At 47.7% G+C, this 14,681-nt stretch overlaps 1 long non-coding RNA gene across 1 annotated transcript; it reads right to left on the bottom strand.

Moving 5' to 3' along the window:
- Positions 1-2,795: 2,795 nt before the first annotated feature.
- On the bottom strand, positions 2,796-9,539 carry LOC135976892 (uncharacterized). Its single transcript, XR_010594161.1, has 2 exons — positions 8,766-9,539; positions 2,796-5,210 (listed from the first exon to the last, which is right to left on the bottom strand). It is a non-coding gene; the product is annotated as an uncharacterized LOC135976892 (long non-coding RNA).
- Between the last annotated feature and the right edge of the window lie 5,142 nt (positions 9,540-14,681).

Genomic DNA, 14,681 nt, shown 5'->3' with positions numbered 1-14,681 from the left:
CTTACTGCTTCTGATGTACTTAAAAAAATTGCTATTTCTTTTTGAGCCTTTTGCTGACTGTTCCTCAAATTCTTTTTTGGCCTTCCTAATTGTATTTTTGCACTTCATTTGCCAGTGTTTATGCTCCTTTCTATTTTCCTCACTAGGATTTAACTTCCACTTTTTTAAAGGATGCCTTTTTGCCTCTCACTGCTTCTTTTACTTTGCTGTTTAGCCACGGTGGCTCTTTTTTGTGTTTTAATTTGGGGGATACATTTAAGTCAAGCCTCTGTTATGGTGTCTTTAAAAAGTTTCCACGCAGCTTGCAGGGATTTCACTTTTGGCACTGTACCCTTTCATTTCTGTTTAATTAACCTCCTCATTTTTGTGTAGTTCCTCTTTCTGAAATTAAATGCTACCGTGGAGGATGCTGTGGTGTTTTCCAATCCATGGGGATATGAAATTTTATTATATTATGGTCACTATTACCAAGCAGTCCAGATATATTCACCTCTTGGATCAGATCATGTGCTACACTTAGGACTAAATCAAGAATTGCCTCTCCTCTGGTGGGTTCCAGAACCAGCTGCTCCAAGAAGGAGTCACTTAAGATGTCAAGAAACTTTCTCTCTGCATCCCATCCTGAGGTGACATGTACCCTGTCAATATGGGGATAGTTGAAATCCCCCATTACTATTGTTGAATTTTTTATTTTAATAGGCTCTCTAATCTCCCTGAGCATTTCACAGTCACTATCACCATCCTAGTCAGGTGGTTGGTAATATATCCCTACCGTGCCAGCAACCCATTATCCTGTGGTGTGACAAACTGGGACTGTTCTCAATGTGGTCTTTGAAGGCTGAGTGGGGAGTGTTGGCTGGGAAGGCAGGGGAGTGTGGCTAGGATGGTCTGCATTCGGGGATGGGAGACTGGCCATGAGGGAGAATACCTGAGCATGTAATGTGAGAACCCAGGAAGGGGTTAGAGGCCAGGTGACATCTTTGCCCAGGAAACTGAACACAGGTTGTGGGACGGGATGCTGGAGGGGGAGTTTCAGAGCAGGCTGGGTGGAATGGCTGGGAGGCAGATGGGGCTCTGACCACCCAAGGGGGCTGTGGTGCCCTGGGACCCCAAGATTTACCTAATTGGGGGGGATCCTGTTGTCTGTGCCTGCAAGACCTGTCTTGGACTGTGTTCCTGTCGTCTAAATAAACCTTCTGCTTTACTGGCTGGCTGAGAGTCGTGGTGAATCGCAGGAAGCTGGGGGTTCAGGGCCTTGTATCCCCCCCACACTCTCTGACATGTGGTACAAGGTAACTTTCTGCAATTGGGTTTTAAATTCATGTGGGTTTATTGAAAAGTATTTTGTTGCAAACTGTTGGTTTTAAACTGCTGGGGGTTTATGGCTGCAAACTGATGGTATGGTGTGTTTCAAACTAATAGTGTTTTCCTGGGCAAAATGGTTTTTAAAAATTGCTTTTTAAAAGCATTTTGGTTTTTATTCTGCAAAAAAAAGAGATTTTTTTAAATGGGGTTGTTTCTCTTCTCAAAAGATTTTGCTTTAATGGTGAGGCCAAAGCTAGAGATATATGTGGGTGTTTAAAACACCAAACCAACAGTTTGCAACAAAATACTTTTTTTAACTGCTTGGGTGAGGGTGGGGGTGTGTCAGAGTTTGTGGAAAATATAGGTGTTGTTTTTTTAAAAAGTACATTGCTTTTTTATTTTTTATTTTTTTAAGTATATGGCTGAAAACTGATGGCATGGTGTGTTTCAAACTAACAGGGTTTCTGTGCAAATTGTGTTTTAAAATGGATTTTTAAAGTTGGTTTTTAAAGCAGTTTGGTTTTTATTCTGCAAAATGAGATGTGTTTTAAAAAATGTTTGTGTTTTTTTTTTAAGTGGTAGAAATAAACTGAAAACCTCTGTTTCTTGTACAGCCTGAAATGGATAATTTTGTTTTAAAGCTATTACTTTTTAAGTAGAAAATGAGTATTTTATTTTTTAAGTTTACAAGATGGTTTCATGTGTTTTATAATAATAATGTGGTCTGCTCCACAGTAAAGTCAAAACATGAGAGATCCTTAGACCAGAGGGTAAACAAGCTCAAAAAAAAAAAGGAAAGCAACATCTGAAAAGGAAAATTCCCCAGTATCAATGGCGGATGGATGAGTGAAGCCCAGTAAATAAATTTTGCTTATTGGTTTGGTTATTTTATGAGGTTTTGTATCAGGGTGGATTTGATTTAAATCAAATTGATTTTTTTTAAATCAGGTTTGTTTTTGTTAAAATGTTTTTTAACTAAAATAGTTAAATGAAATATTTAAATAAATAAATAAATTAACTATGTCAGCCAGGTCAACATGAGAATCTTAAACTATTGGCATCTGCAGCTCACTCAGTTTTCTTCACCTTCATTTTCCTGTTTGTTCAGAATCTGGAAAAGAAAAAGCTTTCCTGCTTTTTTATCTCTGAAACGATTTCTCAGTTTGGAATGAATGAGTCCAATGGAAGAAATTATTCTTTCTACATCAGCAGAAGCAGCTATTGCTGTTAAAATGAGATTATCACTTCAACAGTCTCTGAATCCAAGTGCTTAAGTGACTTCCACCAGTTCACTGGTGTGACTTTCTTTAAAACATCATCAGCAAACATACATTTCTTGAATGGTTCTGATTCCCAAACTGGGTTTTATGGCCTGCTGTCATTATAGGTTTTCCCTTCTAGTGAGAGAATGGTATGGTAGTGTTAGCCAAATGGGCTCGTTTCCCCCCTGGAGCTTCCCAATTACCCCAAGGAGGCACGGGAGTCTAGAAGACGGTTTCAAGTTCTTTATTGATCAATCAGCTGAGCGGGTGTCCCCCTCGACTCATGCCAGAGGGAGGAACACACCTTACAAGCACAACTGGGCTTCTTTTATACAGAGAGACAAACAACTTAGCGTGTCTAAATTCTGCTAACCTATGCATTGTTTAAATTCAGTTCTAGTAGTAATCAGGATACATTTGTTTAGCTTCCCGTCCTTCACATTCCTTTCCCAGGGTCCGTCCAACCCCCTCCCCTTTTCCATATATTTTCTATACATCCTGTATACGTGCAGCTTCATGCATGGGAAACGACAGTGAGAACTGAGATAAGCATGTTTACTGGGATAACAAGCAGAAGCCGAGATAAACATGTTTTTCGGTTTTTGGGCCTAACAAGATTCCCCCCTAAAAAGCATTTTGAGAGCCGTATGGCCCCCAATCCTCAGCCTTCACCGGCTGGTATAGGGCCATCATTTGTTGGTGTATAATTTGATTAGCCATTCGTCGGACTAATGCAACTACACAGGGAGCAAAGCAAGCTAGGGTTAATAGGGTTGTAATAAAAAGTACAAAGAGAAGAAGGCCTTCTCGGAGCCATCCCAGTTGCGGTAACCAGGACGTGAACCAGTCCATATTCCACCCACCCCATGTTTGGACCGGGACATGGGCTAGCTTCCTCATTTCTTTTGTTAGCTGTTTTACCGCCTTTCCATTATCATCTATTTGTAAACAGCGATTAGATTAGTTTAATTTTGCACAGATTCCCCCTTCTTCTGCCAGCAAATAATCAAGAACTAGATGGTGCTGGTTGAGCACATTCCTCATCTGAGTGGACTGATCGGCCAAAAGATCAAGAGCTGCAGCCGTCTGATTAGTTATTATTTTTAAAATGGCTTGCAGCCTAATTATCCGATTCAAGTTGTAAATGGGCTCCCTTGCCCCTGAGATCCACTCATTAGGATTCCATGTAGCTGGACCATAATGTTTTATAATTTTCTCAGGGGGCCACTCCTGAGCCCCCCATGTTTGGGAGCTTCCGGCGGTCAGGGTGGAATCCACGAACCGCCTTTCTCTAATTAAACCCTAATTCCCAATTTATTTCCCTGCATCTGGGGTAATAGAAAGAACAAGGGTCTTATATATCCAACATAACATATCCCAGACTAATTTGGAGGCAATCTTCAGTAGGCATAGGACCCGCAGATCCAATAATGGCCCTTTAGAGCCCAGGTTCCATTAGCAAAGGGGCCATTCCAGGTTTCCTCATTCTCATCGTCCTTTAGATGGTCAAAATATAAAGGATTACCTGGCCCTAAAGGTCCCCCTACCATTCCATTAGCTGAACTGCAATAATCACATCTCCACGCCCCAGCTCCTGCTTTCCAGACACAATCGCAGCCTCATTTTGGCTGATTGGTGCTAGACCAGAATTGTTTAAAACCCCATACTCGAGTTCCATTCTGATTCTGCCATGCCCATTTGAAACCACCGTACCACGTGGTCCTTGCTAGTGGTATTGTCTAGCTGGCAACTCGTGAATAGGGCGTCAAAGAACCCATCCTGTCCTACCGCCCTGCAACCTTCAGCCGTAGGGTAGTATTGTTTGGAGCATTGCACCCAACTATTATTGGTGAGCTTCACATGGGTCTGGTTCCATTGCCCCTGATATTTAGAACAGTCATACAGATGACAATAAGGGTCCCAGCAATCAAACCCTGGGGATAGAGTCCAATCACACTTGCTTTCTCCCAAGTACACTCCCTCCCGCCTTGTCCGATTAAGGCAGAGAATACCCATTCCAGAAGAATACAGTCGCCAGGGGCTACTATCCTCAGTCCAAACCCCCGTTCCATCGTGGACTATACTCAAATTGCTGAGCCACCATTTGGGCTGTACCGGCTGGGCTACCCAAGGCCATTCATTTAACTCCCCTGGGCCTCCGCACACCCAACAGTTACTGAGGTTAGTGGATTTTGCTATTGTCTCCCCCAGCTGTAAAAACCTATTTTCCCAACCATAATAGTGGTGGAAGCACATAAACAAAGATATTAACAATAATTTCATTATCTTTTTCTAAACAGTCCCTTTAGTCCGTCCAAGTACTGATACTCCCAGGTGGAGTCTTCACCTGTGCCACCCTGGGCGTCCGGAGCCGGGGCGGGCAGAGGGCCGGTGTCCTCTTCCGCTAGTTCAGTCTCCGGGTTAGGGTTCAGAAACCGCCTTACCCGCGTATAGTGTGTCCATTTGTCACTCCCAAGAACTTTGACTGCAGCTTGGCTGATGAGCGAGACAGTGTGCGGGCCGTCCCACCGTGGTGTAAGGGGGTCACGCTTCCACTTCTTGACGAGGACCTGATCACCGATCTGGAACGGGTACACGGGCTGGTCCAAGGAAAGGGCCTGAAAAGGCACCGCGTCGATGCAGCTGTAACAAAACAGATTGCAACCCAGAGACCTGTTTCCATAAGGAGTCCTTCCCCATTTCCCAGTTTACATCCTCCCGGAACCCCGGGATAATGGTGAAAGCTTAAGACCCTTACGTGGGGCCCTTCGAATGCGGGTAAGGGCGAGTGGTAACGCATCAAGCCACTTTAAACTAGACTCTGTGCATAATTTAGTGAGGGTATCCTTGAGAGTTCTATTCATTCTTTCCACCTGTCCCGTGCTTTGCGGCCTCCAGGGTGTATGCAACTTCCATTGTATACCGAGTGCCTGGGATACCTGTTGCAAGACTTCAATACAGTCATGAGTGGGGCTGGTCTCATAGGAAACCCCAGGGTCAGGCAATAGGGTAGCTAGGTTGAGGGAACTAACTGTTCTAAAGGTTAAGTTAGGGGCTAGCAAGGGCCCTACCTCATATCTGGTATGTCGACTGGGATTTAGATGCTTTTCCCCAGCGCCTGTCCCCAGTATTTGAGGTATCCCGTGGGGAACCACAACCTCAGTGTCCCCCCCCAGGGTAAACTTTTCAGCCTCCTGTACAAGGAGAGCGGTTGCTGCAACGGCCCATAAACAGGCAGGCCACCCCTTGGCGACAGGGTCCAAGACCTTTGAATAGTATCCAATGGGTCGCCAGGTTGGCCCTGACCTTTGGCACAGGACTCCAGCTGCCACCCCTCCTCTTTCAGGAACCTATAGGGTGAATGGCTTCCGGGAATCTGTGAGGGCTAGAGCGGGAGGCTGAACCAAGCCTTCTTTAAGCTCTCGAAATGCTTTTTCCATTTCCCTGGTCCATTTCTAGTGGAGTAGACCTTCTTTAGTCAAAGACTCATATAGTGGTCTGGCTTTTCCCCCATAGTCAGGGATCCAGAGTCGACAGAAGCCAGTCAATCCCAGAAAAGCCCTTAATTCTCGGGGGTGCCGGGGTTAAGGGCTGTTAAGTATAACCTGGATTCTTTCTTTACCCAAACTGCGACTCCCTTGGCAGAGGTGGTATCCAAGGAAGGTGACCTGCTGCTTAACCAACTGAGCTTTTTCCTTTGATACTTTATATCCCTGTACCCCAAGGTGATTGAGGAGCTCTACAGTTTGCTTCTTGCAGACTGTCTCTGTTTCAGTACTCAAGAGCAGATCATCGCAGTACTGAACTATGTTACATGAAGGGTGTTTAGCCAGGAATGGGGTGAGGTCCCTTTTTAACTGGCTGCCAAAAATCTCGGGTGCACAGGTAAATCCTTGTGGGACAACGGTCCAAAGTTATTGAGCTTTGTAGTGGGTATCTGGGTCCTCCCACTCAAAGGCAAACAGTCTCTGCTATTAACTTGTTAATTTGTCTTAGGTCCTGGACCAACCGATACTGCCCATTAGGCTTAGGCACCCCCATTATTGGAGTATTGTATGGGGACGTGTCTTCCTTTAACCACCCGCACTGCAAGAACTTTTGAATCAGGGGTTTTAACCCGATCCGAGTGGTTAGCTTAAGGGGGTATTGTCGAATTCGGACTGGGCTGCTTCCCTCCTTAAGGGAAATATGCACTGGTGTAGCATTCCTGGCTCGGGCCACGCCTCCTTCCTCCGCCCAGACCTTGGGATTTACACACACACACACACACACACCCCAGCTGGCTTCCATCACTTCCCTTACATTCCAGGGAGTGTTCTCTAGCATTTATGAGAGCCATCTGGTAATTAGAGGCTTGTTGCTTAGGGATTCTGACTTCCATTGTCCCGTTATCGAATGAGATCTCCGCCTGTAATTTAGTGAGGATATCTCGTCCAAGCAGCGCTATGGGGCAGGAGGGAGTGCAAACAAACTGATGGGAAATTTGACGGTCCCCTATTTTTACTAGGAGAGGCAAAGTTTTTTTTTTCCAAAGCTGTAGTTTGTCCCTCTATCCCCTGGACTATGGCACGTCCCCGAGCTCTATCTCGGGGAGCCTTATTAAGGGGGAGCAAACTAAGAGTGGCCCCAGTATCAATAAGGGCTTCAATTGGGCGGCCCTCCACTTTAATTTTTACTGTGGGATCCAGGCTGGCAGCTTGTGCTGTCAGGAGGGGCCGCTGGGTTCCCCGACCCCCCTATGGGGAAGACTCCTCCCCTGAACGTCCTGTACTGTTGTAGAGGATGGGAAGGGACGGGGTTTTATCTTTACGTTCCTTTCCCATGGCCTGTCACCGGGGGCATTTATTCTTCCAGTGCCCCTCTTTCCTACAGATAGCGCACTGATTTCGACCCAGGCAGGGGCCCCGCCCCTTCCCCGGTGGCCCTGGCCGTCCCTTAACTTTGTCCCCCCTTTCTTCATATCCTTTCCTTTGGGCCATGGCTAAAACGTGGGCCCCTTTCTTCCGAGAACGGGGGATTCTGTTGCTTCCAATTATATAGATCACTAGTGGTAAAGGGAACATATACCATAGTGAGATTACCCTCAGGGGCTACAGTTTCCTGCAGTGGACACAAATAATTCTGTTGCAGGGGCCCTTGGAGTACCGGGCCACCCTTGCTCCTGGTGTGGTTAGACACCGGGGAGCTCAGAGAGATTGGAGGGGGCTCCCGTTTGGAAAAGTCCTGGTTGCTTGGCTCACCCCTTTCAGTTGAGCCATTATCCTCAGAGGAGGGGGTGGGGATTTCAATTGAGGATACCGGAGCCAGGAGGCCGGGATACAAAGGGGGGAGGGGGCATAGGATCAGGGGCAGAGGGAATCAGAGCCCGCAGACAAGATTTCTTAACAAGGAAACAGGGTTTCCTAACAGGGGCACGGGCCATTAAGGTTTTAATAGTTTGTGATCTACATTTCTGCAACCATGGGGGATGATTGGCCACAAGGTCCTGCCAAATATCTATATAGGGATATTGGTCCCAATGCCCATCCCAGGTCACAATGCTATGTACTGCTTGTACAACCCCTGGTTTGAGCGTCCCTCCCTCGGGCCATTCCACCCCGAATGTCATCCATTCAAGAGTACAGAATTTTACAAGCTTGTCTTTACATAATACAATTCCATAATTAGCCTGGCGTCTAAACGCCTTCCAGTTATCCAGCATACATCCCAGGGGTGTCCAGGAGAAGGTGCTTTGTCCAGACCCCAATATGCTTTACCCAGAGTTTTTCGAGACAGAGATATCAAGAGGGGGAAGAGGTATAGATCTAGTTCTAACTCAGATATCCGCTGGGCCACGAGGTTCGGCTGACCCCCCTTGCAATCAAGATATCCTGGTCATCGGGTTTCCCCTCGCAGGAGTCTTGGGGCGGCTGAAGTCAGCTTAAGCCTCAGACCTGTCAGCAGCACTCATTCATCTTTCACACAGATCCTTTAATCAGTTACAATCTCGGTTTCCAACACACCATTAAGAGGAGAAACAAGATTACCCCTCCCAGAAACAAGAGTAATCCCTGAGGTTGCTCCAAGTCCCAATAATTGTTAAAAACGGCTCATGGACTTGTGGAGTTAGTTATGTTACTCATTGGCCGTTATTTGCTTACGCTTTAACCAAAAACACAACAACAAGACATTTACAAAGCTACAATAATGTTAACATACCTTCCCGTATACAGGCTGCCTAGGGGATTTCCACTGTCCAACCCACACCTCGGGGGCGTTATTCCTCAAACCCAGGAGGTAAACGCACTTACCGCCCGAAGTGGCTGCATCCGGCAGTCAGACTTCCCCTCCTTCTGAAGCCGTCTTGCTTCCGTGTCCTTCAGAGTTCTCTTCAGAGAGGACGCAGCCGCCCCGGCCGATTGTGACGATCCGAGGCCCGAGCAAAGCAACAGCTCGAGGTGGCCACTCCTCGGAATCGCCCTCGGCCGTCGGTCAGTGCCCTCTACAGGGAGAGAAGTCCCTTCGTGGTCGCCATTTGTTAGCCAAATGGGCTCGTTTCCCCCCTGGAGCTGCCCAATTACCCCAAGGAGGCACGGGAGTCTAGAAGACGGCTTCAAGTTCTTTATTGATCAGTCAGCTGAGCGGGTGTCCCCCTCGACTCATGCCAGAGGGAGGAACACACCTTACAAGCACAACTGGGCTTCTTTTATACAGAGAGACAAACAACTTAGCGTGTCTAAATTCTGCTAACCTATGCATTGTTTAAATTCAGTTCTAGTAGTAATCAGGATACATTTGTTTAGCTTCCCGTCCTTCACATTCCTTTCCCAGGGTCCGTCCAACCCCCTCCCCTTTTCCATATATTTTCTATACATCCTGTATACGTGCAGCTTCATGCATGGGAAACGACAGTGAGAACTGAGATAAGCATGTTTACTGGGATAACAAGCAGAAGCCGAGATAAACATGTTTTTCGGTTTTTGGGCCTAACAAGATATCTCAAATCAATGAAGGCTACACTCAGAAAGACCTGAAGACTTCTGGAATATTCTGATCAAACAGTTTCACTTTTGTTTCTACTGCCTGTCCCTGCCTTCTCACATTTATCTCCAGACTTCTTCTCCTTGTCCAGATCTACTCCGCCCCCAACAATATTTTATTCATTGAACTTTTTGAAAGTTTGCACTTTTAGAGAGAGATAAGGGATTGACTCTGTATAAACAAATCTGCAGAGGGACAATAGAGTTGAGGTCTGTTATTTCTCACCTCTCTATATTATTTATTTATTTAAAAACATTTTTGCTGTTAACAAGCATGTTATCTCTGGTGACACAAATCCACTAAGTATCTCTGATGGTATCTTCTAGACTGAGCACTGAGTCCCATTGGGAAGATAGAAAGATTAACCTAAATAATCTATGCAGAAGCCCCTGGAGCCCCATAAAATGGTGACCCTAATCAATGAACTATTGGAACTCATTTACAAAACTTTACTTAAATATGACATGAATAGATTGTCTCACTATAGAACTAGAATTTGTAATCCCTATTCCATGATGAGATATTGTTGGGATATATTGTATCTTAATTAAAACTATCTTTAGATAGGATTTTTCCTCAAAAAGCATTTTAACAAAAAAATCCAATTTAAATAAAAAAAAATCCAATTTTTTTTTTAAATCATTGATTTTTATTCCCCCCTGTTTTGCATTTTAAGCAAATACATAGGTGTGGGTGAGAAAGATGGTAAAGTTAAGTTTTGTAAAATGTTTTTTCCCCTAATCAGGCATGTGCAACTCTCCTGACAATGCTGTAGTCAGAGCTACAGGGACTCCTCCACCAGAACAACCAAAGAACCAGGAATCTGCTTTGAGACCTTTAACAACGCCAACGCAAAACAGCACAGGAGTGCAGATCAAGCATCCGGGCAGTCCTAAACCTCCTATACGTCAAACCCAAGGACAAAACAAAAGACGCTAGTAAAAACCAGCCACACGAACACAACACCAGTTCATCAGTGGCCACAACCACACCAAGCACTGAGAAAACTGTGAGCAAAAATGCCCACATTCACAAGCCTGGAGCACGCACTCTAGGGGCTGTGAATAAAAAACAAAGGACTGACAAACCATTCTCCTAACACCATAATCTCGTTACAGCTCCCCCATATGCTAGTATTTCAGAAAAGTATGATGCTTTGTTCAGAAAACTGATGGACAGTGTATCCTCGGGGGTTCTAAAAGAAAGGAGGGCTGGAAACTACATAAAAATGCAAAAGCTCTTGAGGGTGACTTTTTGAAAAAACTTCAATTTTTCCAAAGGGTGGCTCTGAGCAGGTGTGACTAGTAGTGGAAGGGGCCTGGGTAAAAGGGGCACCCTCAAGGGTACATGTCAGCTCAGGTGTAAACAAAAGGGAGACGGCACCTGGGAGATAAACAGATGGCTGCCAAAAAGTTCCAGGCCAGGGTTGCTGTACATATTTTTCAAAAGGCTAAAGAGGTACTGAGGAAAAAAAAGAGATGCTCCCTAGTGGAGGCTCTCCAACTGGCTCATCTAAAAATGGGGAGGCTGAATCTGACCTGCAGGGTGGTGGTGACTCTCACACAGAATCTGATTTAGAAAACACCCCAGAAGACTCTCTAGATGGGTCCTTGTCTGCTCCTGAAGATCCTCGCGGAGGCCCCTCGGAGTCTGACTCTCAAATAGCATCTGACGTAGAAGATGCCACTGATGGTCCCATAGAGGAACCCCCAAGTAACCCAGAAAATGCAGAGGTGTAGATGGAGAGCGAGAAGTTGGCAACACGAATTACCTAGATTTGGGTAGAGCTACCATACGTCCGGATTTCCCCGGACATGTCCGGCTTTTCGGTTTACAAATAGCCATCCGGGGGAGGGTATTCTAAAAATCTAAAAATGTCTGGGATTTCCCCCCGGTCAGCTATTTTTAGCTGGGCAGCCAAAGCCCCTTCCCGGCTCCCCCCATCCCCTGCAGTCTTATCATGCCCCCGGCCCCACAGCTGTCTTCCCCCACCCCTGAACGCTCTGCCACCCTGCTCCTCCCCCTCCCCTGCTTCCCGCAAATCAGATATTCACGGAAAGTCTGAAAACAAGCAGGGGCAGGCGGGCAGCAGCAAGTAACCTGGAGCGGGGCGGGGACATGAGGAGGAGGGCTCCGGGGAGAAGCAGCGCGGCACGGCCCAGTCCCGCCCTGACTGAGCGTCTCCCTCCAGCCCTGACCAAGCGGCTCCGGCCCTGGCAAGCCCCAGCGGCTCTGGCCCTGGCCCCAGCAGCTCTGGCCCTGTTCAGCTCGGGCCCCAGGGCACCGGCCTCGGTTCCGGCTGAATGCGTCGGCCCTGCCTCGGCCGAGCGGCGCCGGGCAAGCACCCCCAGCCCTGGCTCCATCTCCAGCTCCGGCCCTGGCTCCAGCGGCTCTGGTCCAGCTCGGCTCGGGCCCCGGGGCACCAGCCACGGTTCCGGTCGAGTGCGCCGGCCCCAGGAGCTCCAGCCCAGCTCAGGCCCCAAGGTAGCGGCCCTGGTTCCGGCCGATCGCACCACCCAGCACTGCCCGAGCACCTCCAGCCCGGCCCCAAGCCCTGTGACCCCAGCTGGAGCAAAGCCCAATTCCTGGGCTCTGGCTAAAGCCGGCCCTGGTCATGGGACAGGGAGGTGGGGGTTGGATGGGTCGGGAGTTCGGGGGAGCCTGTCAGGGGGGCAGAGGTGTGGAGAGGGGTTGGGACAGTCAGCAGGGGGGTTAGATGGGTCACAGGTTCTGGGGGCGCTGGCAGGGGGGCAGAGGTGTGGAGAGCGGTCGAGGCAGGCAGGGAGCAGAGGGGGTTGGATGGGTCAGGAGTTCTGGGGGTCCTGTGAGTGGACGGGGAGCAGTTGGATAGGGCATGGGAGTCCCGGGCGTCTGTCTGGGGGCAGGGGTGTAAATATGGGGTGGGGGTGTGGATAAGTGTCGGGGCAATCAGGGGACAGGTAGGGTCCTAGAGGGGCAGTTAGGGTGGGGGGTTCTCAGGAGGGGACAGTCAGGGGAAAAGAAGCAGGGAGGCTTAGATAGGGGATGGGGTTCTAGGGGGCAGTTAGTGGCAGGGGTCCCAGGAGGGGGCAGTCAGGGGACAAGGAGCAGGGTGGGTTGGGAGTTCTGAGGGGGGCAGTCAAGGGGTGGGAAGTGAGATGGAGTGGATGGGGTGGGGCTAGAGCGGGGTTCCTCCCCCGCCCCAGTGTCCTCTTTTTTGATTGTGGAAATATGGTAACCCTAGATTTGGGAGGTCGATGTATTGTGAGGAATTTTGTTTTGTCAATCTTGAGCAAATTAATTCAGCTCAGCAGGTTGTTGAAGCCATACCCAGGGGGAGACAGTAAGTTCTCCATGACGTTCATGGCAGGGTAGGCTCTGATGATTCTGTTCAGTTACATTTAGAGAGCAGGAATTGAACTAACCCTTTGTTTTTAGTCAGAAGAACCAAGGATGAGCTGTCTGCTGAGGATTTCTTAAATCAGACCCCAAAGCTGCTACAAATTAATAGAGAGAGGCATGTCGATGGGATGTTGCGCCTCGTTGTTACGGTTGTAAAAAACAGCGGTGGGGGGCGTCATAGAGTTTTAAATTCTATCCTCAGTAGTCAAATCGTCCATAAAAAGAGACAGTGTTTGGTAGACCTGACATACACCGGTACCAATCTGTGTTTTGCGGGTGGGCTCTTGACTGTCATTTCCGACCATAAACCTGTGGACTTGGAATTGTTAGCGGGGGCAAGAAACATACTGGAGAAACTGGGGTGGTCAGATCAAAAAAAGGTTCTGCTCAATGATGTAGCAATGTTTGAACAGCATTTAGGAGTCAACATACAGGCGGTGCGGTAGCCACGAAAGGCGGATGGTGATTTTTTTAAATGGGGGGCTGGTGTACCACAAGACTTTTTTCATCCTGTTACACGATGAACATTACTATGGGGTTCTGGATGTGAAAAATTTGTTCGGGGTGAAAAAATATTGTGAATTTTGCCAGGTGGTGTACAGTCACGACCACTCTTGCAGGTATCGTTGCTGCCTCTGCTTGAGTGTAACGTACTCGGACAGCATGGGCGTGCAGCTGAGGTGTCCAAGCTGTAGACTGTATTGTCACTCCAAAGAGAGTTTAGACGGACACGTCGACTGTGCATTGAAAAAACAAGTCGAATGCCTGTCTAAAACTTTGTGTGATTAGTGTCAGTCTGACGTGGACAAGGGGCACAGGTGTAAAGGGAGACTGTGTAAGCAGTGTCAGGGTTTGATCACCGGTGATGTAGACACCCACCTCTGTTTTATGGATAGCATTAGAAAGCCCAAATCTTCGGAAAAGTGTATTTTTTACATTTTTGAATGCACGCGGTACACGGGGTTGCACATGCCCAATTACATTTTGCAGTGCCCTAAAGCTGGAACAATCCTGGGAATTTAAGGGCAGTGAGTGTCTTTCCACCTTTGTTAAGAGCTTTCTGGGCAAAGACTTCTGGGACTGAATGTTACTAGCGCACGGTTCCAAAGGTTACGATGCACACGTCGTCGTTAGACAGTTACTGAAGGAAAAGATGTGCACTCTGAGGCAGGTTTTCTAACCTTTTAATCATTCTCCTGCCTCCCCTCTGAACCCTCCCCGATGGGTCAATGTCCTTCTGGAACTGCAGGCACCAGAACTGGACACAGGACCCCAGCAGTGGTCACACCAGAGCCAAATCCAGAGGGAAAATCACCTCCCCGCTCTGACTCCAGAGCCCACTGTTGATGCACCCAAAATGCCTGCAGCATCGTACCGGGAGCTCATGTGCAGCTACTTATCCAGCATCATTCCCCGAATTGTGGTCAGAGTCCCTGCTGCCCAGGAGAGCATCCCCCGTCCTGTGAGTCCGGCTGACACCTTGTGTTCCTAGGTGGACATGTTGACATTTAGCCCTATTAAAACACACACTGTTTGCTTGTGCCCAGTTTACCAAGCGACCCAGAGTGCTCTGTAGCAGTAACCTGGCCTCATCATTATTTGCCACTTACCCCATCTGTGTGTCATCTGCAAACTGGATCATGGCTGATTTTATGTTGTCTTCCAGGTTGTAAAAAAAGTGTTAACAAGCATCAGGGCAAGGACAATTCCCTG

Source organism: Chrysemys picta, chromosome 20, assembly GCF_011386835.1.
Source record: "Chrysemys picta bellii isolate R12L10 chromosome 20, ASM1138683v2, whole genome shotgun sequence".
In the NCBI taxonomy this organism is placed as follows: domain Eukaryota; kingdom Metazoa; phylum Chordata; order Testudines; family Emydidae; genus Chrysemys; species Chrysemys picta.
This window is presented reverse-complemented; position numbering and strand designations above follow the sequence as displayed.